A 27,958-nucleotide genomic window follows, 5' to 3' on the forward strand; every position below is an offset into this window, starting at 1 on the left:
AAAGAAGATGTTTCATTATTTGCTGGGGCAAGGGTGTGCAAGGAGGGCCCCTGCCTGTTATTCTACCTCATACAGGGACCCCATCCCCTTGCAAATTCCTGTTCCGGGGGCTGGGACGCCAAACCCCTGAGCGCTCACTTTTGTGCTGGATGGTAGGGTGGGTGCCATTGCACTCCTCTCAGGAGGCAAGAGGGGCCCAGGACCCCATCCTAGGGCCCTGAGCCAACATGGAGGCTGGGAGGAGTGCCTCTGTAGTCCCCCATGCGGTCCACCCTCCCTACTCCCCATGCCTGTGGCTGGGGGGAGCAGGAGGTGGCCACACACACTGCACATCTGCCGGCAGGAGCATCAAGACACCAATGACCGCTGTCGGCTTCAGCAGCAGCACACAGGAGTGCAGCTGTGCAGCCGGCCCAGGGAGCCAGCGAGGGCAGCTGGGGCTGGGCTCCCCAAACTGCCCTTCAATGAGGACACCACATGAGGTTCCTGGGTGGGAGCAGGCATCCTGATCCTAAAAGTGAAACACAGCAGAAAAAAGAATACAAAAGGGAAAAAGCTGATATGTCTTTCCCCGGCAGAGCCCCATAATGCCTTGTAAGGCCCAGCTATTTGAAGCACATTTTCACCTATAGCTGTACTAGTGGTTGTCCCAGGAAGATGGGACCACCACCAATCAACTCAGCACAACCCAGCCTTTCTCGCAAAGTTACTTCCTCAGTCCTTAACCTAAATTGGGGGGACTCCAAAATTATAATCTCCCCTGGATTTCTGATCCATTTTTAAGCTCTACCATGGCTGGAGTTTTTGCTCTACAGCGGGAAGTGATTTGCCCTCCAGGGTCCAGATGTATGGTAACATTCCGAAGGCCTGGAAGGTCTACAAATGCTCAGCTATACTGTACATGTTGTTACACTCTGTAGGGGTTGACCGTATGGTTGCAATGCAATGCTTTTTCAATGTGATGCCCTTTAGGGGTTGTTTTTTTGCAATGGCAGCTTTGATATTAACCCCTTGGGTGCCCTGGACGTAACAGTTACATCCTGGACAGCACCGCTCGGGTGCCCAGGACGTAACTGTTACGTCCAGATAGGGGCCCTCGGGGGAAGCGCAAGGCTCCCCCAGGGGCCTCGCACCCCTCCTCCCCTGAGCAGGGATGGAAGGGGAATCGCTTCCCCTTCCATCCCTGTACCCTCCGACTCCCATGTGACATCTGATAATGTCAGTGCGCGATCGTGCACTGACCTCATCAGAGGCCTGCCCCTCCGCGCTGGAAGCTCAGCTTCCAGCGCCAATCGGAGGAGAAATGCTTTTGCATTTCTCCTCCGATCACGTGGAGGGGCCGAGAAAGGCATCAAAGGAAAGGAAAGTATGTCTTTCTCAGCATTTCTGCTGCCCAATCACAATGCGATCGGGCAGCAGAAATGCCCACTGGACAGCAGGGAGGATTTTTTCTTTGTATGCATAAGGGGGGCGGCCCCTTGGGAAATGGCTGCTCCCCAGGGGGTCAAATTATTTTTATGCCATTTATGCCACCCGGGGGAAGATCGGCCTCTTATAATTAGGCCAATTTGCCTCCAGGGGGCAGATACCACCAGACACAAGGGATAATTTTTTTATTTTATTTTATTTTTTAGGCAAGGGTCGCTACCTGGGGGGCAAAATTACTCTTAGGCCATTTTTATTAGGCCAATCTCTCCCCCGGGGGGCAGAAACCACTGGTCACCAGGGATTTTTTTAAATATATTATTGAATGAGGGGAGCGGCCCCTTGGGTGAGGGCCGCTCCCCAGGGGGGCAAAATATTTTTATGCCTTTTCTGCCCCCCCGGGGGCAGATCGGCCCATTATAATTAGGCTGATCTGCCCCCAGGTGGGGCAGAAAGACCTAGACACCTGGGATATATATAATTTTTGGTTATTGTTTTTTTTTATATGTGCGGAGCGACCCCTGAGACAAGGGTCACTCCTCGGGGGCAATATTATTCTTAGACCATTTCTGCCCCTCTTGGGGGCAGATCACCCTATTTTTATAAGGCCAATCGGTGGGGCAGAAACCACTAGACACTAGGGATTTTTTTTTTAAATACTCTTGAATGAGGGGAGTGGCCCCTTGGGCCAGGGCTGCTCCCCTTGGGGGCAAAATATTTTTGTCCTTTTCTGCCCCCCCTTTAGGCCGATCTGCCCCCAGCATGGGGCAGAAACCTCTAAACACCAGGGATATACTTTTTATTTTGTTTACTTTATTTTTTTATATATGGGGTGACCTTGGGGCATACCACTAGACACCAGGGATTTTTATTTTTTTGCGCCAATTTCATGCAAGGGGGGCAACCCCTTAGGCAAGGGTCGTACCCCTGGGGGGCAAATTTATTTTAGGCTATTTCTGCCCACTTTGGGGGCAGAAACCACTGGGCACCAGGGACTTTTTTTGCACCAATTTCACGCAAGGGGAGTGACCCCTTTGGCAAGGGTCGCTCCCCTGGGGGGGCAAATTTATTTTAGGCCATTTCTGCTCCCCTTGGGGGGCAGATCAGCCTATTTCTATGAGGCCAGAACCACTTAGACACCAGGGATTGGTGTGGGGTGTATGTGTGTGTTTTGTTTGGGTGAGCAGCCCCTTGGGCAAGGGTCGCTCCCCATGGGGGCACATTACCGTTGGCCATATCTGCCCCCCCCCTTGGGGGCAGATCAGCCTATTTTTGGAAGGCAAATAAATGTGGCCAAAGTTGTTCTGCCCACCAGTGGGCAGATGGGGCAATTACCCCCGATCCACACCCCGGGGGAGCAGAATGTCTACTACGCGCCAGGAAATTTAAAAAAAGAAAAAATAGTGTGGTGGTGGCTACCGTGCATGGTTATGCCCCCACCCCAACTGGTTTTTTTGCGCCAATTTCACGCAAGGGGAGTGACCCCTTTGGCAAGGGTCGCTCCCCTGGGGGGGCAAATTTATTTTAGGCCATTTCTGCTCCCCTTGGGGGGCAGATCAGCCTATTTCTATGAGGCCATAACCACTTAGACACCAGGGATTGGTGTGGGGTGTATGTGTGTGTTTTGTTTGGGTGAGCAGCCCCTTGGGCAAGGGTCGCTCCCCATGGGGGCACATTACTGTTGGCCATATCTGCCCCCCCCCTTGGGGGCAGATCAGCCTATTTTTGGAAGGCAAATAAATGTGGCCAAAGTTGTTCTGCCCAACAGTGGGCAGATGGGGCAATTACCCCTGATCCACACCCCGGGGGAGCAGAATGTCTACTAGGCGCCAGGAAATTTAAAAAAAGAAAAAATAGTGTGGTGGTGGCTACCGTGCATGGTTATGCCCCCACCCCAACTGGTAAAGGTCTTTCAGCTCTCCCCTGCACACTAAAACATCTTATCCCACAGCAAGCAAGAGGACATTTGATTATTTGGGGTTTTGGTTTTACATTTGGGCCATGAGAGCTTGGCTAACCCTCAAAATTGTCCCACTTGGAATGGTGAGGTTTGCACTTTTTGGACTTTGGGACGCTGCCGTGTAGAAAAATCCACAAGACCTAGACACATTTGAAAATAAAACATCTGGGTAAGTCCAGGGTGGTGTTCTTCACATGCACCCCACACCACTGTCTTACCGACATTGTGCTGCAAACCTCCAACTTTGCTCTAAATCACATATTTTTCCCACATTTTTTGATGGAACCTTCTGGAATCTGTAGGAATCCACAACATTTTTGGTTCCCCCTCAATTTAGACATGTTTTTGGCTCTTCCCTGTCACAGGCACTTGGCCCACCTACACAAGTGAGGTATCATTTTTACCTGGAGACTGAGGGGAACGTTGGGTGGGATGAAATTTGTCCCGGTGTGGTGATCCCACAGAGTAGGAAATTTGTCCCGGTGTGGTGATCCCACACAGAAATGTTGGACAAATTTAATTTTTTAACTAAATTTGAGGTTTGGTGAGGATTCTGGGTAAGAAAACCTTGGGGGGCCATGCAAGTCACACCTCCTTGGATTCCCTTGGGTGTCTAATTTTCAGAAATGTTTGGGTTTGGTAGATTTCCCTATTTGGCTGCTAAGCCCAGAACCAAAACGCAGGACCCCCCCCAGCAAAAACAGGTAGTTTAATATTTGATAATTTTGCTGTGTCCACATAGTGTTTTGGGGCATTTCCTTTCACGGGCACTAGGCCTACCCACACAAGTGAGGTACCATTTTTATCAGGAGACTTGGGGAAACACTGGGTCAAAGGCAATTTGTGGCTCCTCTCAGATTCCAGAACTTTCTGTCACCGAAATGTGAGGAAAAAAAATTTTGGGCCACATTTTGAGGTTTGCAAAGGATTCTGGGAAACAGAACATGGTGAGAGCCCCACAGGTCACCCTATCTTGGATTCCACCAGGTGTCAAGATTTAAAAAATGTGCAGGTTTGTTAGGTATCCCTAGGTGCCGGCTGAGCTAGAGGCCAAAATCCACAGCTAGGCACTTTGCAAAAAACAGGGCTGTTTTCTTTGGGAAAATGTGATGTGTCTACATTGTGTTTTGGGGTTTTCCTGTCACAGGCGCTAGGCCTACCCACACAAGTGAGGTACCATTTTTATTGGAAGACTTGGGGGAATGCTGGGTGGAAGGAAATGTGCGCCTCCTCAGATTCCAGAACTTTCTGTCACCAAAATGTGATGAAAAAGTGTTTTTTTGCTAAATTCTGAGATTTGCAAAGGATTCTGGGTAACAGAACCTGGTGAGAGCCCCACAGGTCACCCCATCCTGGATTCCCCTAGGTGTCTAGTTTTCAAAAATGCACTGGTTTGGCAGGTTTCCCTAGGTGCCGGCTGAGCTAGAGGCCAAAATCCACAGCTGGGCACTTTGCAAAAAACTGCTGTTTTCTTTGGGAAAATGTGATGTGTCCACGTTGTGTTTTGGGGCATTTCCTGTCACTGGAGCAAGGCCCACACACAAATGAGGTACCATTTTTATCAGGAGGCTTGGGGGAATGCTGGGCGGAAGGAAATTTGTGGCTCCTCTCAGATTCCAGAACTTTCTGTCAACGAATTGTGAGGAAAAAGTGTTTTTTTGGCCAAATTTGGAGGTTTGCAAAGGATTCTGGGTAACAGCTAGTCACTTTGCAAAAAACAGGTCTGTTTTCTTTGGGAAAATGTGATGTGTCCACATTGTGTTTTGGGGCATTTCCTGTCACGGACACTGGTTCTACTCACATAAGTGAGGGACCATTTTTATAGGGAGACTTGGGGGAATGCTGGGTGGAAGGAAATTTGTGGTTCCTCTCAGATTCCAGAACTTTCTGTCACCAAAATGTGGGGAACAATTGTTTTTAGCCAAATTTTGAGGTTTGCAAAGGATCCTCTGTAACAGAACCTGGTGAGAGCCCCACAAGTCCCCCATCCTGGATTCCCCAAGGTGTCTAGTTTCACAAAATGCACAGGTTTGGTAGGTTTCCCTAAGTGCCGGGTGAGCTAGAGGTCAAAATCTACAGCGAGGCACTTTGCAAAAAACACGTCAGATTTCAATGTAAAAATGTGATGTTTCCATGTTGCTTTTCTTGTCGTGAGCATTAAGCCTACCCACACAAGTAAGATACAATTTTTATTGGGAGACTTGGGGGAACACAGAATAGCAAAACAAGTGTTATTGCCCCTTGTCTTTCTCTACATTTTTTCCTTCCAAATGTAAGACTGTGTGTCAAAAAGAGGTCTATTTGAGAAATGCCCTGTAATTCACATGCTAGAATGGGCACCCCGGAATTCAGAGATGTGCAAATAACCACCTCTTCTCAACACCTTATCTTGTGCCCATTTTGGAAATACAAGGGTTTTCTTAACACCAATTGTTTTTACAAATGATGAGAGCCCCACCAGTCACCCCACAATACAAATTAATTTCTCTATACCCTGTATAGAATGAAACCCCATTGCAAGGTGCAGCTCATTTATTGGCTCTGGGTACCTAGGGTTCTTGATGAACCTACAAGCCCTATATATACCCACAACAAGAAGAGCCCAGCAGACGTAACAGTATATCGCTTTCAAACATCTGACATTGCAGGAAACTGTTACAGAGTGAAACATGGAGAAAAATGGCTGTTTTTTCACCTCAATTTGATTTTATTTTTATTTCAGCTGTTTTTATCTGTAGGAAATCCTTCTAGGATCTACACCAATTACCCCTTGCTTAATTCAGAATTTTGTCTACATTTAAGAAATGTTTAGCTTTCTGGTATCCAGCATTGGTTTCACACCCATTTCTGTCACTAACTGGAAGGAGGCTGAAAGCACAAAAAATAGTAAAAATGGGGTATGTCGCAGTAAAATGCCAAAATTGTTTTGAAGAATGGGGTTTTCTGATTCAAGTCTGCCTGTTCCTGGAAGTTAGGGAGCTGGTGATTTTAGCACAGCAAACCCTTTGTTAATGCCACTTTCAGGGAAAAAAAACACAAGCCTTCTTCTGCAGCCCTTTTTTCCTATTATTTTTTTTTAAACACATTTTTTGCTGCATTTTGGATAATTTCTTGGTCTCCTTCAGGGGCACCCCCAAACTCGGGGTACCTCTAGAATCTAGGATCTAGGATCTAGGATGTTGGGAAAAAAAGGATGCAAATTTAGTGCGGGTAGCTTATGTGGACCAAATGTTATGAGGGCCTAAGCGCAAACTGCTCCAAATAGCCAAAAAAAGGCCTGGCACCTGAAGGGAAAAGGCCTGGCAGCAAAGGGGTTAAATATATGAAAGAAAACACAAACACAAGGTGTATTCCTGATAAACAATTTAGTAGATTATGTTAATGATTGCACATGTTTTATTGGTTCATCATTATCTCAATAATGACAATGACTAATGCAACAGAATCGTGTTTATTACAAAACAAATAATTGAACTTGCGTGATATATTTGGTTGACCCCTGGTTACACAAGTTTATCTATGGTATGTCCCATCTGCCATTGTATATATTTGTAAATTATTGCATATTATTTAGTAGTGTGTGTGTGTGTGTAATAAATGTACTCCTCCTTGCTCTAAAGAAAAAGTCCTGACTGGGCAATCATTTATTGAGAGTTATTAGTGTGTGCCAGTGATGGCTGATTACTAGCCCACACCACCTCCCTTAGGTAGGCCTTGGAATGCTCTGCTTCGCTACTCTGTGCGAGTCAACTGCTACAGTGGGGTTTTTGGTCCCCAGTAGTACAATTTTGGATATATTACTTGTTATGGCCACACAACTGAAATCCCAATTTCAAACAGTCTCTCACCCTCCTTTGGCCACCTTTCTCTTCTTATTTCCTCTCTGACTGTACTGATTGGCCCTTCTTCATACTCAAAGGCATCTTTCACAGTCTCTTCAGCTTGGTTCACTATGGTTACTCTTGGATCCTTCAACACAGGTCTTTGGTCGATTCTGAGACAGTTGGGCATACTCTTCTCTCCCCCTGTGCTTGTTCGTGGTACACTGGAGTTAACTCTGTAAATCAGTGGATGTGGTCATTACCTATTCACCAGCTTATCTCACTTTTTGGGTGAGAAGCATGAACTCAGTTCATGAGGCCATCACACTTCACAGCAGCATTTTCCATAAGAATGACTTGAAAGGGAAAATGCCAGTGGATCTGCAAACACTTTCTGATCTGTTTCTTCACCAGGACCCACTTTCTTTCCTTGACTTAAGATGTGGTGCTGGTCTTGGTTAGAAAGTGGAATGGCCACCTCAGCCTAGTGAGAGATAGAAAGCACCACATCAGCCACTCTTTTACAGTAGTCGAGATCTGACCATCAGATCAAGTTTAATTTTCCCAGTAATTTGATATCTTACTTTACCTGGTTAGGTGGTCCCATTCAGAAGTTAGCCGAATTTAATATCGGATTTAATGTCCTTTTTAATTTTGAGCAACTTTTAGAAAGTTGCTACCCTGCACTCAAGCTAGTACATTGACCTCACAAAGGCCATTCACACATATACGGATTTCTGACTGCCTGGGGAGACATGTGATTGACTCACAGGACTGGGAACAAAAGCATTAGCCTGGGAACGAGGTGTGACGTCCTCCCGCAGGAAGGCTGCAACGGGTGAAGCCAACCTTTGAAGAGCTGCTGACAACAACAGTCCTGAGCAGGATGACTTTTGTTCCTGCAGAGATATAGGAGACAGGACCAAGAAGGGGAAACCAGTGCTAGAACTGGTTTTCCCATGGACATGTAGCCCACTGGTAGCCACACCCGAGGTCGGGCTATCATGCTTTTCATGACCAAGGAAGGGTTGTGCCATCTTGGAAGGGGTAAGAATGGTGCACACTAGGAAAGCCAGGTGCCACACATCACAGGAACTTCATCACTAGGAAGGAGGGGACTCAGTAGCCCATTGGCTAGTGGCCGCGTGGTCCCCTCAGGGCATGTTTCTGAGATAAAATGGGCACCCCTGGCACCCTTACCGTCAGTTCACATTTGGAGAAGAAGAAAGGACTGAAGAAGGCTTGTCCTACTGGCCTAGGGTTGCACAAAGAAAGGCTCCACTGCCGAGGGGACAGCACCTGCTGCACTTTTGGGCTAGTGAGCTGGGACTCTGTCTGTGGGCCTGATTGTGGGAAACTTGATTTCCCACCTTCACCAACTCCAATGACTCCAAGGATCAGGTGGCTGTTCCCCTGGAACCTCCTACTGTGACACAAGAGCAGAAAGAGCCCAACTCGACAAAGTGGTGGGCCCCATGGAAGTTTACCTACTACCAGTCATCGGACGCACCAGTAAAGGAATATGAGACAGCCAAAATCAGCACCTGAGTGTGCCGGACCCTGGAAAGCTGTTGAAGACCGGATTTGTGGGACTACAAGGATACAAGTCCCCACCAAAGTTTTTGCCTCCAACCGCAGTGTATCGTCAGAGCCGCAGCTATGCATTCACTGCACCAAAGAGGGTTTTGAGGAATGTTGATCCATGTGACCAGGTCTGCCCCACATCACCCGTGGACTGAGGAAACCTCACGGAGACACACCTGTCGGCCAGCACCAAAACCGGAGTATCCTTTTGAACATCTTTGCCTGTATCCCTCAGCATCAGGACCACTCCATTGTTTCATATGTCGGTCTGTTGTTAAAGTTGGAGACATGCTTTAAAATTGCTCTGGTGGCCAGGTTGCTGCGCAAAGTATCCTTTCTGACATTCTACACCTCGTCCTGGTCAGATTTGGTCACCCAAGTTGGGCCAGAATACTCCAACTAACTTTTTCAAACTTTTCAAAAGATTTCAAATTTCATGTTTACCACTGCTTGTTTGTTTAAAAGTTCTAAAATCTGTAACCCCTGAACCCCCTGCCCAATTTTGATGATCAAGGACTATAAGAATTCATGAAAATAGCTCTATTTTTCTAAATTGTTGTGTCTTTTTATTTGTGTGTGATCTTCTTACTCTGCTACATGGTGCTGATAAATGCTTTACACAAAGTTTGTTTATTGAGCCTCACTGCTCGCAGCCACAGCTATCCAGGGTTGAGCTAGAGGTTAAATTTAGGAAGCTGGCTCTGTATATACTACATCAAAATTAGATATAGGCCCTCATTATGACCCTGGTGGTTGGCGGAGAAGTGAGGGTCTTACCGCCAACAGGCTGGCGGTAAAAAAAATTGGAATCATGACCATGGCGGTTACCGCCATGGTCATCCGCCACGTCTCCGAACCGATCGCCAGGGCGGAGACGACCGCTGGGCTGGAGACTTGGGTCTCCAGCCCGGCGGCCGTCACAAGACTGCCAGCAGTATCATGACCAGGCTGACCGCCATGGATTTCATGGGGTTGGGCACCGCCATGAAATCCATGGCGGTAAGCACTGTCAGTGCCAGGGAATCCCTTCCCTGGCACTGATAGGGGTCTCCCCCACTCCCCACCCCGAGTCCTTCCCTGACACCCCCTACTCCCTGCCACCCCCTAAAGGTGGCAGGACCCCCCTCCCCACACCTTCCCCTGACATCACTACACAGACACACACCTGACACGCATGCAGACACCACCAACACACATACCCGCACACACACGAACAAACATGCCAACAGACACACACACAGTCATACACGCACACCCACATTCAGGCATACACGCACACATCCATACAGACATACATACAGGCAGACACGCACACATTTCCAAACACACTACACCCCTGCATGCATACACGCACTCACACCCCCCCTTCATACTCACACGCACACCCCCATGCATGCACACAACACACAACACTCCCCCACCCCCGTACCCTAACGGACGATCAACTTACCTGTCCGTTGATCCTCTGGGAGGGGACGGGATCCATGGGGGCTGCTCCGCCGCCAGCACCCCGTCAAAAACACCGCCACGCCGAATCACGGAACGGGATTCTGTGGGCGGTGTTCTGTTGACGGGGCGGTGGAGGTGGAGCAACCTCCACTTCCCCGCCGACCGCCAATATGGCTGATGGCGGCTCTCCATCCGGAAAAGGACGGAGGGCTGCCAGCAGTCATAATTCGCCGAGTAGAAAACCGCCACCACTGGCGGTCTTCAGCACGCCGGTCCCTCAGCAGTCTTGTGAAAAGACCGCCAAGGTTGAAGTGACCCCCATAGTGTGCACAGAGTCCAGGGGTTCCCCAGAGGCTTAGCAGGGGCTAAAGTAGATAATACTAATGCTCTCTTTTGGGATAGTGTGGTTGAGCAGTTAGGCTTATTAGAGGGTAGTGCAAAGCATTTGTGGTACACACACAGGCAATAAATGAAGCACACCCTCTATGACTAACTCCAGGCCAATTGTTTGTATATATAAAAAATATATATTGTACTTTATTTCTAGAACCACAAGATTCTGATTACATGTAAGTACACTTGCTAGTAAGTAGCAAGCAGATGTATTAACACCACTTTCTTTGAATTTGGCAAGTTAACCGGTTTTCACGAATATAGCAATAATCTATTTTGACACTGCAATTTTCAAGCACAGTTCTGGGGAGAAGAAAAGTTGGTAGAGTTTTGAGGTAAGTACAAGACTCGCAGTTTCAGTCTCTGGGGGTTAGAATATCCACAAGTTGGGGTTAAATTTAACCCCCATCACCCACCACCAGCAACACGGGGCCGGCCGGGTGCAGAGATCAAAGTTGCTGCAACATTTAAAATGGGCTTCTATGGAGACTGGGGGCACTCGGAAATGGATCTGCCTGCTGGTAGGTAGGCGTGTCTTCGGAGGGTAGACATGGGGAGTTTAGGTGAGTACACCCTCAGCGGCACAGGGGTGGCCGGGTGCTGGGTGCCAACTCAGCATTGGGCTCGCCGGGGGTCATAAGTAGGCTGCAGGCTGGGTCCAGGAGGTCGGTTCAGGGGAACAACAGGCTGGACAAAGAGGAGGGCTGCCTGCTGCACGTTGCTGCACAGGACATCGGGTTTCCCAAGGCCAGGGGGCAGGGGGTGCAGGGTACCTTTTGGCATTGGGTATCTCCATCTGGATCCTTCGTGGGCAGGGGGTCCTCTGGATTTAGTCTGCAGGAGTAGTTGTGTTGGTCAGGATGGGTCAACCCAGGGTGGACGCTAGGTTGGAATCACCCGGGGACCTTCTCTAGACCACTGGGCTACCTGGACATAGGCCGTGGGTGTCAAGTGCAGAGTGGGCAGGACTCGCGGATCCGGGATGGTTCCGGTGTCATTTGCTAGAGTTTCATTGTGGACAGGGCAACTGTCCTCGTGAGATCGTTGTCCTCTGGTGGGCAGGCAATCCTCTTGAGGCTTTTAAGAGGTTGCTGGTCCTGCAGGATGTGTCGTCTTTTTGTAGCAGGGGCTTCAGAAGTTGGAGACAGGCCGATAGAGCTGGGGACAAATCAGATAGGGCCTGATTCTAACTTTGGAGGACGGTGTTAAACCGCCCCAAAAGTGGCGGATATACCACCTACCGTATTACGAGTTCCATAGGATATAATGGACTCGTAATACGGTAGGTGGTATATCCGCCACTTTTGGGACGGTTTAACACCGTCCTCCAAAGTTAGAATCAGGCCCTTGGTGTCTTCAGTCTTCTCTGCTGAGGGTCAGCTTAGCAGTCTTTCTTCTTTCTTTGTGTTGTTTTCTTGAGGTCGCCAGGAATCTAGTGAGCTGGGTTCTTTAATTTAGGAGCTTTACAGGGGTTAGTAGCCAATGCCTACTGTCCCTGAGGGTCACTACACCATCCAGTGTCTACTCCCTTTCGGGAGTGGGGACACAGACCTAACCCTATTGGTCCCTGTCCTCCAAAACAAGACGGAGGATTCTGCAAGGAGGGTGTCACTTCAGCTCTGGATACCTTAGGGGTGATCCTAGCTGAAGTGGTCAATCCTGCTTGAATTTTCCAGCTGGACTTGCTGTCAAAAGTGAGACATTCTCTGGGGGGCGGGCATCTCCACTAGCTGGAGGGCTCTGGGGCACTGTACCAGAGACCTGAGCCTTTGAGGCTCACCAACAGGTGTTACCGTTCCTGCAGGGGGAGGTGTGAAGCAGCTCCACCCAGGGCAGGCTTGGTTTCTGGCCTCCGACAGTACAAAGACTCTCATCCCATGTGGTCAGAAACCTGTCTCTTAATGGCAGACTGGCACAGACTGGTCAGTCGTGCAGTTGAGGGCTGGGTAAAATACAGGGGACATCTCTAAGATGCCCTCTGTGTGCATTTTACAATAAATCCAATACTGGCATTAATGTGAGTTTACTGTGCTGAGAAAGTTGATACCAAACTTCCCAGACTCCAATGTAACCATCATGGAGCTGATGACAAACTCCCAGCATATGTACTTAATATGGCCACCCTGCAACAACAATGTCTAAGAATGGACTTAGAGACTGCAGGGGCATATTGCTCATGCTGCTATGACCTCACCTGTGGTATAGTGCACCCTGCCTTAGGGTTGTAAGGCCTGCTAGATGGGTGACTTACCTATGCCACAGGCAGTAGTCTGTGGGCATGGTACCCTGAGAGGGATGCCATGTGAACTTTACCTTTTTTCACCCCACCAGCACATAGAGGCTGCATTGACAGTGTGCATGTGTTTGGTGGGAGGTCCCTTAAGGTGGCACACTATATGCTGCAGCCCTTAGGGACCCTCCCTGGTCACAGGGCCCTTGGTACCACTGGAACCTTTTACAAGGGGCTTAGCTGTTTGCTGGGGTATGCCAACTGTGGAACAAAGGTACAGTTTTAGGGGAAGAACACAGGTGCTTGGGCTTGGTCAGCATCAGATATCAGGCAAAAGGTTTGAGGGGGGTACTGCACTAAGGGGCCAGTTTACTACACTAAGGGCCGGATGTAGGAAGCCTTTTGCGCCTCGCAAACGGCAAAAAACGCAGTTTGCGAGGCGCAAAAGGCTGAACGCGATGCAGAATCACATTTTGTGGGTCGGTACCGACTCGCAAAATGTGATTCCGACTCGCAAATAGGAAGGGGTGTTCCCTTCCTATTTGCGACCGCATCGCGATGTAGAGTTGCTTTGTGACCGCGAAAGTGGTCGCAAACCAACTCGCAGTTACCATCCACTTGAAGTGGATGGTAACTCATTCGCAAAAGGGAAGGGGTCCCCATGGGACCCCTTCCCCTTTGTGAATGCCCAAAAAAAATATTTTTCAGAGCAGGCAGTGGTCCTATGGACCACTGCCTACTCTGAAAAAACCGAAACCAAATGGTTTCGGAATTTTTTCTTTTTGCAGCTCGTTTTCCTTTAAGGAAAACGGGCTGCAAAGAGAAAAAAATAACTGCTTTATTAAAAAAGCAGTCACGGACATGGTGGTCTGCTGTCTCCAGCAGGCCACCATCCCCGTGAGTGCCTAGACTCGCTATGGGGTCGCAAACTGCAACCCACCTCATGAATATTCATGAGGTGGGTCTTTGCGACCCCAAAGCGAGTCGCAGAAGGTGTCTGAGACACCTTTCTGCATCTCGTATTGCGAGTTGCAATTTGCGAGTCGATATAACTCGCAAATTCCAAGTCGCAATCGGATACCTACCTACATCTGGCCCTAAGTGAAGAAGATTGTTCTTTCCAAAAGGGTCTCTGCTAATGTTCTCCACAATAAGGCTACCTAGCCCAATCATATAATACACCAAGGTCCTTACACAGATTTGACAGGTACAAATATTTGAACAGGCCAATACCATTGCAAGACAAATAGCAGATTTCCTGCTTCACACAGTTTTTTCAGTCACAGGGTTAGTCTTCCTTTGTCAAAACTGGGAGCAGTTCAATGCATCTTTTGTATGCTCACTTTAAAGTCTGCATCTTCATTGTGTGTCTAAAGCTCAACACCATTCGGTGTACAGTAGATCACACATTTAAGCTTGCAGGGTAAATCCTGGGCCAAAAGCTTGTCTGGGACTTCAATCATATAATACAAACTGATGGTCATCTTCAAAGGGACAGGTTTCAGAGTGTGTTTATTGGAAATACCTACAACCTAGACTTTTTTTCCCAAGAGGCATAGGTTTGTGACCTCTACAGTTCCTACAGTAGAGCGCATATCTCCTGTCTTGATCAAAAATGATACAGGGTGGCCATTCACCTCTCCATTCTCATATGGGCCACTCTGGTCTACCTCAAAGGCTACCCCAAGCATGCAATCTACCTCCCCTCTCAAGCACAGTGGTTGTGATTGGACTTGTCTTAAAACTCAGACCATTCACATTTTGCTGCATCAAATGGAGCTTGGAACATATTAACATTTTGAGGTATTTGCATTAGCATATTTTGCATTCACATTCCATTTAAGTTTGTCATCTGGCCATAATTTTGTATTCTATTGGGATTCAGCCTGCACTCCCTCTTCCAGTGGCCTACCTTGTTACAAATAATGACACGGAGTAGTGTTTTTTCAACATGCTATTCTTGAACTTGGATCAACAGGCATTCCTTGTCCTCTACCTTGAGGGATACCATTTACATTCTGCTCTATCTGACCCTCCCCTTGATAATCAACTCCCAGCATTCCTGCACCAACACCAGGTCTGTATCCTGAATCTGCCATGTACGGGCCATTATGGATACTTTGTGTATTGCAGGATTTCATCCAAAGGCTTCGACTTCCAACAAATCACATTCTGCTGAACGTGAGGCGAGAGGTGATCTCTGAGAGCAAACAAAGATCAAAGTGAGACTCAAAGTTACTGAGGTATCCTCCTTCAGGATTTTCAATGCAACTTTGCTAACTGAAACCCTGCATTAACCTCTCATATTAAGCACGCACAGAAACTTTAGACTCTTGAGTAGTTCTTCACATTTTCAACCAGTAAAACTAATTTTTATGGTTCATCAGTTGACCTCTGCACTGATACCAGGCATTCACCCGACAAATTAACAAGAACAACAATTTCACAGAATATAATAAAATACTCCCAAAACACCTTTTAAAATTTCACAAACCACTCAACCTGTAGGTACCAAGGGTCAGGATCGTCTCTAAGCCTTTTAAATTGATTTGTAAATGTGGAAACATCACCAGACTCCAAGGTACATGTCAGGGAGTCTGGATCCTCAGGGTTTGCGCCTGTTCCCAATATATCCGCCTCTTGGCAGCTCCAAACTCTACTAGCTGTTATAGCACAGAGTTAAAGAATGGCCAAGTGGGCGAAGGGGTTTTAGGTTGGGAACAGCGGGGAAGGAGACCTGTATATATATCATAACCTTATTAGCTCTGAGTACCTGGAAAATAAATAAGGATCATGCAAGCTTTCATAAGAGCGTTTCTTTAGAATACAATCTGAGGCTCTGAACCTTGAACTAACTCAAGTTATTCTTTGAATAGAAACTACTTAATAACAGAAATCAATAAACACATTAGGTTTCAGGAATAATATGCGTTAGGTTCATGAATAATACTGCAAAGGCACACTATAACAGTAATCAATGCACACATTGGTTTTAAGGAATAAACTGTGATAAGCTCATGAATGAGGCTGCAAGGACACATTTAGTCTAGAACTTCAGGATTCAATTGCTAAAGAATTATTATACACTTTAAATATCAAAACTGTGCATCAAGATTTCAATGTCTAGAAATTATCGTGCTTTCTGCCGACCTGAAACACAAGGGCTAAATGCCAAGAATGACTTTCGCACTCTGCCATTGATTCAACCATCAGGATCCATATGTCAAAATACGAGCGCGCACTTCTGCCGATCTGAGTTGCAAGTTTTAATTGCCAAAATTGAATCGTGCACACTGCGGCCGATTCAACCACCAAGGTTTCAATGCCAGGATATGATTGCGCACTATACCAATCCGAACTGTGAAAGTTAAATGCCAAAGAATGAATCGCGCACACTGCTGCCGATTCAACCAACAAGGTTGAAATGCCAGGATACGATTGCGCACTCTGCTGATCCGAACTGTGAAAGTTAAATGCCAAGAATGAATCGCGCACACTGCTGCCGATTCAACCACCAAGGTTTAATTGCCAGGATACGATTGCGCACTCTGCCGATCCGAACTGTGAAAGTTAAATGCCAAGAATGAATTGTGCACACTGCTGCTGATTCAACCATCAAGGTTTAAATGCCAGGATATGATCGCGCACTCTGCCGATCCGAACTGTGAAAGTTAAATTCCAATAATTAATCGTGCACACTGTTGCCGATTCAACCATCAAGGTTTAAATGCCAGAATACGATCGCGCACACTGCCGATCCAAACTGTGAAAGTTAAATGCCAAGAATGAATCGAGCACTCTGTTGCCGATTCAACCATCAAGAGTTAAATGCCAAGATACGATCGTGCACACTGCTGATCCAAACTGCAGGAGTTAAATGCCAAGAGAAACATCGCTCACGCGATGTAACCAAAAGGCCCAAAACTCAAGTATTTCTGAAAACGGAGTTGGGGGCCTAGCCCGACCTCCGCTTTACCGCCCTGCTTGAAGATCACCAAAGGAAATTAAGACAGGGCCTGGAAATCCTAGGTAGGCCTTCGGAACAGGAGCTCAGGAAAATGCTGCTGCTCTGCACTGGGACCTCTGAATAGTGAGCACGTGGAGCTGGGCTGGGTCCCTTAAATGGACCCAGGCCCCTCCCACGTGCCACACCCAGCCAGGCTGCAGGAAGGGATTCTAGGAAGGCTTGGAATAGGGACCACACCCTAACCACACCCTGTAATACTGCAGCAAAGCCTTGAAAATGCTCAATGCATTGCAAACAGCATTAAAGATGTTTCAACATGAATCTCTGCAATGCAAAAGGTTAACATACTGCATTAATACATAATGCATGAATTATTACATTTCATAAGAGTTAGTTTATCGCATTACGTCGCCCGTAGAGCGCGCACTGTCCCGATGTTGACAGTACATGCCTATGTGCCCCCATGAATCTTTCTAAATGGGTAAGCCTTTGATCCTTGTGCCATTTTGTGCACCTTCCCCATCTGGTCTTCCTATTGCCTTTGATTTTCTTTCTCTTTACTTTTTGAGTGCACCGATCTTTAAACTTCTGAAATTCACTCCACCTTTGGATGATACGAAATGTTCTTCAGGTGTAATTTTAGTCCAAGCATTCTGGTGTTCCTGAGAGTTTCCTCACTCATGAACATCCTGAAATTTTCCCATGGATTCTGACTTTTGGGCAAATCAACCCCAAACCTGATAGCTATTCCCTCCAAAATTCCATGAGTGTCACAAACAGGTCTAGAAGCTTCCTTGCACAGGAACAAAGATTCCTCTCAAGATTTCCTTTAATAATTTCTTCAAACTCTGCTTTTACCCTCAAAATATTGAGTACCCTCAAAGAGGTATCCCTTTCTGGGATTTGTAGCTCTATGCTTTTCTCAGCTTCTACAACAGGCACACTCACTATGGGAGTTGCTCCTGTTTGGTGCTGTGCTCTTCAATCAAAGGTAGCATCACCCCTTGGTGTAGCAGGGACTGTTGTAACTGTGGATGTACTTGTGGCTGTGATGATGACAGTAAAACGTGGGGCTCTTAATATGGACCCAGTGTTCTGAGGTGTAAACCTCCCTCAAGGAGACTGATTGACAGGAGCCCTTCTCCTTGGTCTACAAGTGTTGGGTTCCTTGCAGGCTGTTGATTCTCTCCAGCCTGATGAACAGTGTCATGCAGATGTGGTTAGGAAGTTAAAAGATCATCTAAAAAGTTATCACTGGAGTCACTATAACTAGTCATATCTTCTTGAATACCACCCCCACAAGTAATTCTTTCCTCTCTATGCTCTCTCCTGTTAATGCAGGGTACATCCTTATACCACCAAGTACATTCTCCCTCCATTCTTACTGTTCTGCATCTAATCTCACTTCCATCCATCTATGGACTTTATTCTTTGCTCTGTTCTCGTATTTAGGGCCTCATTCCGACCCTGGGGGTCATGTACCGCCAGGGCAGGGGACGGAGGAAGCACCGCCAACAGGCTGGCGGTGCTTCAGGGGCAATTCTGACCGCGGCGGTAAAGCCGCGGTCAGAAAAGGGAAACCGGTGGTTTCCCGCCGGTTTTCCCCTGCCCCAGGGAATCCTCCACGGCGACGCTGCAAGCAGCGCCGCCATGGGGATTCCGACCCCCTTCCCGCCAGCCTGTTCCTGGCGGTTTACACCGCCAGGAAGAGGCTGGCGGGAACGGGTGTCGTGGGGCCCCTGGGGGCCCCTGCAGTGCCCATGCCAATAGCATGGGCACTGCAGGGGCCCCCTAACAGGGCCCCATGAGGATTTTCAGTGTCTGCAAAGCAGACACTGAAAATCGCGACGGGTGCCACTGCACCCGTCGCACACCAGCAACTCCGCCGGCTCCATTCGGAGCTGGCTTCATCGTTGCTGGGGCTTTCCCGCTGGGCGGGCGGCCTTTTGGCAGTCGCCCGCCTGCCCAGCGGGAAAGTCAAAATGACCGCTGCGGTCATTTGACCGCGGTACGGTCTTTTGGCGGTCTCCGCCCGGCGGGCAGCGCCCGCCGGGGTCGGAATGACCCCCTTAGTCTTCTCTTTTTGCATGTGTGGCATTCTCTCACGCATTTAGAACCTCATATTTAACTGGTCTGCCTGGGGGTTTCATCTAATATAACATTCACCATAAATTCGCAATTATTCTCAGATTAGAGGTAGCATGTGCGGGAAACAGCAAGGACCCCTCATTCACTGTAATCTTATTCCATTGTTTGATCTAAATACAGATGTGTAAACTGACCTTAATTGTCATGTACTGTGTGGGCCTGCCCTCCAGCGGTAGCCTCCTTTATCCTCATGGGCAGGTATTGTGACACCATCACTAAACAAAGCTCTCAAATTCTTGAAAAAGTTATTCTGTACAACACAAAACAAAATCAATAGACTTCAATTCAAATGATCAGCAGTTCTGAGCAAATTGCAATAACACTATTGCCCAATCTCAGCACGACATCAATGATCAACTAACCAAAGCCCATTACTCTCTGATGTAATGACCAATCCCAGTGTGGCACACACACCAACTGACCAATACAAGCGCAACACTTTATGATTTAACTTGCAGTACCCCACAGCAGCTCTCACTCTGCAGGATCAGCCTCGCAATAGCAAATTATTGAAAAACAAAAAACAAAGCAGTAACTTTTGTCTCTTCCATTAAGGAAAATTCAAAGTCCTCTATTATTCTAGGGAGAAAATGGGGAATAACATCCTCCTGAATCTATCACACACACAAGGTGATTTCTCGACCAGCGGGGAATCACCCAGACTTGTGTGTTGTACTCCCATGCACAAAGGATTCAATTGAACACCAATCTCAGCAACTATACTCCCACAATGGAGGTTTAATAAGTCCCTATCTTTTGGTGCGGCATGTGGCTCTTCACGGTCTGGCACCAAAAACCTTAACAAACAAGACACAAAATAATATAACTCATTATCTATCCCAGGATCTTAAACTACAAGTCTGATAACCAAACTTCAACTCTCTGCAACAAGCACATGTTTGCTCATAAGCACAAGCAAAATGCACAAATCAATATTTCAAATGCCATCTTCAACACTGAGAATGTCTGGACCTGAATGGACACCACAACATGAAACACACTACCTCATCAAAACTGTAAACGCTCATCAACATGCTATAAAAGGTGCATAATCCTACTTATGCTCACGCTCCTAGGTCACTGCAACCACTCCAGGAACCCCAGAACATCTCCAGTAATCTGATCTGGACCATGGAACCTCAGGGATGCAGACAGGGCTGGGGCAGTTCTACTTGTCTCTGGAGCACATTCTAATCCTCTAAACATCAGTGGGACTCATCTTCTGCTACCTGATTGTTGCAGCGGGGATTTGCACTGTGCCGATCTTGATGCAAAACCAAGTACAAGCTGTGCTCGAGACAAAACATCAATACATCAATACCTCAGTGACAGTATAGGAAATTAGGCTCCACAAGAATGATGGTGAGTGAAAAATTTGCAAACCATAAAGGTTTATTATCAGATTAGTGAAGTTACAATTCAAATCATTCAATTTAGTAATGAGTCAGTAATTAGTTCATTAATGCATAAAATCAGTTTAATTCATGCAATTCAAAATAGCAAATACAAATGTAAACAATTTTAATTTGTTTCCACCATGATTAAACCCCTCCTACAGCCCTGCAGAGTAAAGGACAGGGGCAGCAGACTTCTACTTCCACCCACCTGATTTCGATGGGTGGAATTAAAGGCTAGTTTTCACTGCTCGTCACTGCTAGGAAAACCCTGGCAATAAGGGGGAATGAAAACTGCTAAATGCTCTCCTCGCCATGGGAAAACTCCCATGGCGAGGGAAGCATTTTCTTTCCAGTTCTGGATTTTCTTTTTAGAACTAAAAAAAATAGTTTAGTGCAAGGCTCAGTTATGTTGATGGAGCCCTTCAGAAAACTGCAAAAAAGCATTCACAGGCACTACTGTTACAACAGTTCCTGTAAATGCTTTTGAAATGATTGCCAGCTTGGTGATCATTTCTCAGTGTAGTGGATGGCACCTCCATCAGCGCAACAGAGTAATTTACTCCATCGCCTTGATGGACAAATGGGCCACCTCCAACTTCTAATTTAGACCCTCAGTCAAATGAGCAGGAAGGGAGTTGCGCTGGAGTCTAACTCTTGCAGGCAAGCAATGAGAGGTACTTCCTTAAAAGAAGCCAGAAAGGGCATCCGAAACTAACTAAATTAGCAATGCAAATTCAAAACATTTCTCAACAATGTGTGACACTCCCCACAGTTCCCAAGGAGAAAAGACCAATCAGAATTTAACATTTCACAGTACTGCGGGTTGAGTCCTCTTCCCAGCCATCACACAATGGAAGTTTTCTGCTGTGCGGCCTTCAAGAGATATCCTGAGGCAGAATGATACATAAAGGTCAGTTTTTCCTTAGCACAGGTGTAGGGATTAATTATTCAGTTTACAGTGAAACACGCAGTGATACAAAAATTGTCAAAGAAATCAAAACATTGGGAATATTCTAATTAACTCATACTACTGCAGCTTGGCTCCTGAAGTGAGGGAAAGAGAAACATGCACACCTGCCAAAAGAACATTTCAGTTTGCATGACTCAATTAAGCTAAGGCCTACGTTAACTGTGGCTAACCTAACATGAAAATCACACTTTATATGTTTGAATATGTGGTGCAATTAGTATATGTGTTATGCAAAACAGAAAATGAGTGACAGAGCATCATCAATGGCAAACATTAGCCTAAATTAGGCACTGAGTAGAACCATACTTGGGTAAATATGTAAACCCTATGACTCCATGAACAACTTGTGCGTTTTGTATATTCCACAGTTTGCCACACTGAGGAGTAGATTCACAAATCATTTGCTTGCTGAAAAAAGATATATGCCACTTAAAACTCATAGTGCCTGGCTCACAAAGATATTTGCTTGTATGTTCAGCTTACAAATAGCAATTTTCATGAGTGTTAAATCATTTTTGCTGTTCACAAAACGTGGCTTTTCACTTTTGAAAAGATATGCCCATGCATAGCTTTAGTCCAGTGTGGTGTAATACTACATGGTCGAAACTCTTTTCAGGTGGTTGTAGGCATGCAAGAGAGAGGATGCCCTGCACAGATTCAGCAGATCCACTAACTCATCCTTTGCTGTTCACTAACTTTTTGTTGCACACTTCCACTGTAGAACGTATTGCAGGATTAAACCTATTAATGGCAAATGTGAATCACTTAACAAGGTGTGAATGGACTTGGGCTACTCTCGAATGTGACAGAGGTATAACTGAAAGTGTTTCTACACTGCAAAAACATCACAAATCTAAAAGTGTAAATTCAATAATGTGAAGCCTTTTAGAATGGCATTTGTACAGTATGCACAATTGCCCGTGAACATAAACAAAAATTGTAAAAAATCACTCCTGAATAGCTGTTACTGTTGCTGCCTTCCACGAGTACTATTGTAAACATCTGAAAATGTAAACTTCTGATAATCTACACTCAAAGGACTATGGGCCTCATTCTGACCCTGGCGGACGGCAGAGGCCGTCCGCCAGGGTACCGCCGCTGAATGACCGCACCGCGGCCAAAAGACCGCGGCGGCCATTCAGACATTTCCTCTGGGCCGGCGGGCGCTCTCCAAAAGAGCGCCCGCCGGCCCAGAGGAAATGCCCCTGCAACGAGGACGATGGCTCAGAATTGAGCCGGCGTAGTTGCAGGGGTGCGACGGGTGCAGTTGCACCCGTCGCGTATTTCAGTGTCTGCTTAGCAGACACTGAAATACTTTTCGGGGCCCTCTTACGGGGGCCCCTGCCGTGCCCATGCCACTGGCATGGGCACGGCAGGGGCCCCCAGGGGCCCCGCGGCACCCCCTACCGCCATCCTGTTCCTGGCGGACGAACCGCCAGGAACAGGATGGCGGTACGGCGTGTCAGAATCCCCCATGGCGGCGCAGCAAGCTGCGCCGCCATGGGGGATTCTAAGGGCAGCGGTAAACCGGCGGGAGACCGCCGGTTTGCCTCTTCTGACCGCGGCCGAACCGCCGCGGTCAGAATGCCCTGCGGGGCACCGCCGGCCTGTCGGCGGTGCTCCCGCCGACCCTGGCCCCGGCGGTCTTAGACCGCCGGGGTCAGAATTACCCCCTATGTACTGAATATCAACTCCCACAACAAGGTGGTACAAGAATACTGAAAACAGAATATCAAGGGACAAAATATTGAAAGGGGGGTTTATAGGGAAGTATAGATTTACTATCTCTACCTCTGCATCTCAGTACCTTGAAGATATATGTACCACATATGTTCATATATGTGGAGGTAGGTAAATAAAAATCTAGACTTGTCAAAATGTTAACTTGATACTATATTCTCAATATTGTATCCCCTCGATATTGTGGTTTTGATATTCAGGGGCCACAACCACTAAAACATTGATGTAAATATACGAGTAGACTTCTTAATTTAAGAACTGGGACCATACTGTACACATAAATGACATGGGGTTAACAAAAGTATGAAGTAAAACAATGGATGTGACCGTGTGGTCTATGTGTGCAATCTATTCCTGGGATAATCATTTTAAACCAACTCACAAACACGTTTCACGGGGGATGGAAAAGTGTACATACCCACAGGAATTTCTGAAGGGCGGCCATGAAAATAGAATGCAAGCAGTTGATTGGATTTATTTAATGCAAAAGGCACTCTTGGGTGAGGGAGGCTGTAAAGAGAGGTAATTCGAAACAAAATTGTTTCTGATGTTTCGACCCTATGAAGAGTCAGGAATCTTGTGAATCTCTTCAGAATAAGAGAGTTGACCAATAAATGAGTGCATAGATTATTCTATTATTTTTCATTCAGAGGTAAGAGTAGAGTGATAATGATAACGCATCCATTACAACAAAAAGAAGTCATGGCTGCAACAGCAGGACTGTGAACCAGGTTTATCTAGATTCACAAAGGTGAAAAGAAGAAAAGAAAAATGTGTATGTGACTGTTTAGTACTTTGGTACTTTGTGTAACCAATTCATGCTTTTCACTGGGATTGAAAAAGTGTGCATGCCCACGGGAGTTTCAAAGCAGTGGCCATGAAAATCTAAATTATAGGACCTTTCTATGTTTAGCCAAACAGCTAAGGTATCCAAGAATGGACCTGGTAAATGTAGTAAAGTAGGTGGTGAGAAGTTCAGAAAACAATGCACTATTCAGAAATGTGTTGAAAATGGACAGCCACGTTCACTGACCAGAATTATTTTCAGGGAATGTGAAAACTGCATTTTTTTCTAACCACATGCATTGCCTACACTAGGAACTCGACTGAAATGCAGTTTCTTAATGTTTGTAGCGTCGAGCCTGCGAGTGCATGCGCTGTTGTGTATGCCTCTTGCTTGCGAGAGACTGCTGTGTTCAGTACAGGGCTTGGAGCCTGCCTGTCACTCACCATTTGTTGGTTTGCGTGGCAGTCTTCTTTACAGACTCAAAATTCATCAAGGCACGCCTGGCACCACTTCCATTTCTCTGTTCGGCGCAGGGATCAAGCACTGATTAATGCTACTTAATTAGTGTCCGTCCGCTGCTCTCAACATGATCGAGGTACTATTTGTTGTTTTTAACTTTGAGTGCCCTGCAAACAGAAGGCTTGTGGCTGGCAAAAACGTGCCCAGCAAGCACAAAATTGCAAAGATTTATTTTTTTAAAGCTAACTTTATTTTAGGTTGTCAAATCGTCTTTTCTCAGTTTCTTCTAATGTTTCCTTTTTGTTTTTGCTCGTGGGCACTGTTGTCAAAAGATGACAACTAACTTGTTCGAAATATGCGAGACCTATTGCAGATGCTTGTCTTTTTGCTTCTTGAAGTCATGTTTATCAGGTTTAATATTTTAGGTCTATTACTGTACAACGATTCATTTAACACTAATTGATAGGGCACTGAGAAAACTAGCTCTCCTTCGTTAGTACTTCATTTAAAGTCATATTGACAGATTCTGTTGAGCAGGAGATTTGAAATCAGCAGCTTGCGGAGCTGTAATTAATGGACAAAGCGAAAAATGTGAGCATTGCTTTTTATCGATTGTGTTGTGCTCCTTCTAATTTTACATTATTGACCCATTTTACAGTTCCAAGTGGAGTACATGGGGCTAAGAGTTTATATTCAAGCAACTAGTTTGTCCTAATATGTAAAGTGGTTATTGTTTTTTCAAGCTTTCTAACCCACTCTGCCTTCCAACCCCCACCCACTCACCCTGGTTCTAAACAATTCGTATTGTAGCTAATTGGAGCATGTTCATTACATCAAATTGACACAAATATTAACTTAGAAAGGTGATCCAAGTTTCATAGCATGCATACCCTAAAGACTTTTGTGTTGGATATTTGCCACATGTACAAATGCACTCCACATGAATTCTTTTATAAAATAACATGCATTTCTTAAGCGCCTTCCAGAGGATGAAAGGTTGAATGGAGACTGTTTTAAAAAGTATAGAGGTGGACAGCATTTTCCCTTTGGTCTGGGGAGACAGACAGCAAGCACACATGAATCAAGGCAAAAGACCCTTTTTTAGGTCGAGCGTAAGCGTACGACCTCTTGTATACTTTTAAGTATACTTCTTCTGTGGGCTTCCAGCTATTTAATTTGTTAGTTTCATTGTTATTTAAAAATCCATGCTTCATGCCTCTTTGTCCCTCATTCTTCTATGTGGGAGTAGGGACCAACTACTGTATTATTACGTTTTGTCCTGTTTACTTGGTGCGTAGAGGACTTTTTAAACTTTGTTTCCTGCTCCTGTCCAAGGAAGCTTCTTTTTTCATTTGCAGAGCATTATAGCTCTGAGCTTAGCTGTAAACAAGGCTATAAATCAGGCTGTTATCTTGGTCACATTTGGTCTTAGTGGGCTCTCTGGACCCACTCCCAGCTGCCTGGTTCCCTCCCTTTCTTGTCTTAGATTTTCTTTACCAAGTGTGCCTGCCTTGAGGGTGCTGGGAGCAAGGGTGGAGGATCACTTGTAATGGCTTATAGCCTAGGCACCCAGCTCTTCCAGGGCTCTGCAATTCTTAGAGACAGTGCCCACTTATGCTCCATACTAGGATCCCTCTCACAGCTCCATCAGTACACCTCAGTTCAAACACTCCAAGCCCTCAGCCATGCCAGTGCCAGGAACCCCACATGTGCTGTCTCCCAGAGCACCTTAATTCTTGCAGTCAGGACACTCTGCTGCTCCAGTACTGGGAGCTCAGGCGCAGCTCCATCAGTGCACCTTAGTACACACACTCCAAGCCCTTGGCTGTGCCAGGAACCCCACATGCGTTGTCTGTCAGAGCACCTCAGTTCTTGCAGTCAGGACACTCTGCTGCTGCAGTACTGGGACCTCGGGTGCAGCTCCATCAGGGCACCTCAGTTAACACACCCCAATCCTTCAGCTGTGCCAGTGCCAGGAACCCAACCCATGCTGTCTGCCAGAGCACCTCAGTTCTTGCAGTCAGTACACTCTGCTGGTCCAGCACTGGGACCTCGGGCACAGCTCCATCAGTGCACCTCAGTTCACACACTCTAAGCCCTCAGCAGTGCCACTGTGAGGAACCCCTCCCATGCTGTCTGCCAGAGCACCTCAGTTCTTGCAGTCAGTACACTGTGCTCCTCCAGTACTGGGACCTCGAGCACAGTTCCATCAGTGCAACTCAGTTCACACACTCACAGCCCACATCCGTGCAAGTGCCAGGAACCCCGCACAAGCTGCCTGCCAAAGCACCTCAATCCTTACAGTCAGTACACACTGCTGTTCCAGTACTTGGACCTTGGGTGCAGCTCCATCAGTGCACCTCAGTTCACACACTCCAAGCCCCTCAGCCATGCCAGAACCCCACACATGCTGTCTGCTAGAGGACCTCAGTTCTTAAAGTCAGTAGACGCTACTGTTCCATTACTGGGACCTCCTGCACAGCTCCATCAGTGCACCTCAGTTCTACCCCGGCAAGGTCACTTCCTTTTCTATACTTACATCACAGCAGCTCAATTCTAATTATCAGTCCCACTGCCCAGCCAATACTGTTGTGAAAGGAGCAAATCACAGCTCAGCCAGCGCACATCAAGTCTAACATCCAACCGCACTGTTGATGGGAACCACAACAGCTTCACAAGAATCCATAAATTCTTACATTCAGTGCACATTTCGTCTCAGGATTCCTTGCTTCTGTGCTTCAGAGGCAATGCCACTCCCTTGCTGGGCCCCACTCGTAGTTTCACCAGGGCACCTCCATGCTAACATTCAGCAACACTGACATGCCAATATTAGGTTCCACACATAGCTCCATTAACATACCTCACTTCTGACCTTGTGTGACTGTTACTATTCCAGTACTGTAGACCACCTACAAATCTGTCAGTGCACCTCAGCCCTAATCTTCAGCACCCAATTATTCCAATACCAGGAATTACACAGCGCTCCAATTCTCATTCCTCACCGATGCCTTTCTATTATTGCAGCACTGGGCAGGGACACAGCTCTGTCTTTACCACCAATCCTGATCTCAAGCGCTCCAATATTGCTGTATTGGGGTTCACATACAACTCTGCTCATGCACCTCCTGCTGTTCTGCAGTGCCCCCACTGTTCCACACTCTGACTTCTGCTTGAGAAGCCCATTAAATTTATTCTCAGCTGCCATCTTTAATTGGGAGGGTCTGATTCACCTATTTCACTCCGTTATTTCCTTTACTCTGTTTACTCTCAATGTTTTCTTTTTCCGCCACTCTTTTTCCTGTCTTAAAATCCACATTTGCTCTTTCTTTCAACTGTTTTTTTACTCCTCCCCTTAGCTATTTCTTTCCTCTCTTTTTTCTTCATCAGGCGTTCATTCTTTCACTATTATTTTCTCTTCCCTTCATTCTTTCTTTGTCTTTTTTATTTGTTCTTTCCTGTGACCCAGTATGCATCCTTTCACTTTTTTTAGATCTTTCTTCCTTCCTTTCTCTGGTGTTTTTCTTATCTTTATCTGTCAATTCATGTTTTACTATAAATCCCTCTTTTTCCTATTTGTATGTGGAAGCCACAAGTTACTTGTCGAGACCTAAAGTGTAAAAGTGGTTTT

This window comes from Pleurodeles waltl, chromosome 5 (assembly GCF_031143425.1).
Source record: "Pleurodeles waltl isolate 20211129_DDA chromosome 5, aPleWal1.hap1.20221129, whole genome shotgun sequence".
Lineage (NCBI taxonomy): Eukaryota > Metazoa > Chordata > Amphibia > Caudata > Salamandridae > Pleurodeles > Pleurodeles waltl.